This window comes from Echinococcus granulosus (genome assembly GCF_000524195.1).
Source record: "Echinococcus granulosus chromosome Unknown EG_S00016, whole genome shotgun sequence".
In the NCBI taxonomy this organism is placed as follows: Eukaryota; Metazoa; Platyhelminthes; class Cestoda; order Cyclophyllidea; family Taeniidae; genus Echinococcus; species Echinococcus granulosus.
The window spans coordinates 1-2,079 of NW_020170396.1; positions in this window are offsets into that span (position 1 = coordinate 1).

The window sequence follows — 2,079 nt, forward strand, 5'->3', positions numbered from 1 at the left end:
AAATTCCTTATCTCATCCTGATGTCTTAAACAGGTGACACACATTCTTCATCATGTCAAAATGATCCAGCACACTAAACGCTTGTCTCGGTATTGCAGTTTGGTAAAGGGGTGAAATTGATCAAGGTGTATTTACGTGGTCTGAGCCTGAGTCTGTACTTCTGCAGGACTGGCTTGTAACAGCCAATCAGTGTTGGCGCTCGGCTGCATTTCGAATTCACACCACGAATTCTTGGATGTACAGAATCCTCCACGGTTGAGTGAAGTTGCTTCAGCACACTAGTAGGTGATCTGAAGGGATGTGAATGCCTTCACAACACTGGAACAACTCTGTATGTTGCTGCCTGAATCTCTGAGCCAACATACATCGTAGGTGTTAGTCGCGAGGTGGGGTATGCTGCTAAACAAAGCCTTAGACGGCGTCGACAGACGAGGAGTGGACAATGTTAGGCGGTATAGAAGCTCTTGAGAGGAGAACACATGTTGCAGATGGCAGAGCAACCTTTATAGGTGGGATTTACCTCGCCAATGACTTGTTCACCTACTCATCTACGCATTCATGTATCTGCCTACTCACCTGCCCATCTATCTGTCTGTCTGAATGTTTGTGGACTTGCTAGTCGATCTGTTGGATGGGTTGGGTGTTACGCACATCTCTTCATCCAACTGCTTGAATGCTGCCCCCTGCCACCACTCCATCGCACCGCCATCCCCACCACACCCAGAAGTGACAAGACGCAGTAGAGCAATAAACAGTCAATTGTAAATTTGGATGTTCATGGATATGATAAATTTGGGAATGAATCATCTAATCACATGCTGGGGAACAACAACAACAAAACAAACGCTTTAGCCGTCTTCGTAGACGCTTGCCCCACTAAAATGGAAGTAAGTGGTCATTAGCGACCTCCTTCTGTGTGTCCTTGCACAGTTTGTTTAAATGCATGCGTGCAACCTACCGACGATTTTGACTTGCCAGGTGCCGGTGGCGCCGGTAACGCTGGGTCCTCTCCACTCGTACGCCACATGCCCTTATCAGTGAAGGACAGCCTGGATGTGGTTTCCATATTGTCAGCAAACTCGCACCACGCATCAGTAATGGGAAAGAAGTAAAATCCCGTAATCATTTCCTCCTTCCTGTTATGCCACAGTGCCGTTCCCACGGTGAAGAACTCTATGATTTTTTCCTCCTCCTCCTCCTCCTCACCACCACCTCCCTCTTCTGATGCTGCTTCCCCAACTCCCACTTCTTCTGCTCCATCAACTACAGCTTCTGGTCCTGCTTCCGAGGTTGCTTCAAGGTTTAACAAAAAAGGGTAGATTATTGTTGAATTTTGCGAAATGCAGATAGAAGAGGAGAGCGCGACTTCAGCTTCGAGTGGAGACTTACTTTGCGTGAGCGACGCTGGGGTGGATAATGGTGGGTGGGTTGTCCAATTCAGCATCGGTTGAAAAGGCACGGATGTTGCCATCGGCTCCCACATCAGCCACGGCAGAGAAAGGGGCTGCAATTGCAGCAGGAGCGTCGAGCGAGGTGACATTGAACTTGGCAATGGAGATAGTGGTGGTAGAGGAAACAATCTCCTAACCACCGAATGGGGTTCTTTTCCGCCAGTAGTTGTGAATGAATATTCAGCAAAGGCTAGATAAGAAGCATTGATGAAGAAAGAAACCCGTCTTTCATGTGCAAAGAGTCATGAAGTGAGCCTTACCACACGCAGTTGCGCTGTGGAACCAGTCTATACATCTTGAGACAAGTTGCCGACGTCCGGCTCGCCTCCACCGGCCATACACGAAGTGGAGGATTAGGAGGCCCAATAGGAACTGCCTTCCCACTTGTACTGCACTTTTCTTTAAATCGCTTGTCATCAGCATTCGCATTGCGTCCTGGAAGTAAGTGAAGATTTAAATGTCAACTTCAACTTGCCTCATCGATTGACTGACTGATTGATTGCTTGCCTGGTTACTTCATCGATGGGTTGAGGCAGTCAATGGAAAATTTCATTTGAACTTCACGTGCGCTTGCGGGCGTCATTGGGCAGAAGGTGGTGTCAAACCAGAATAGCCAATTACTTAAAGT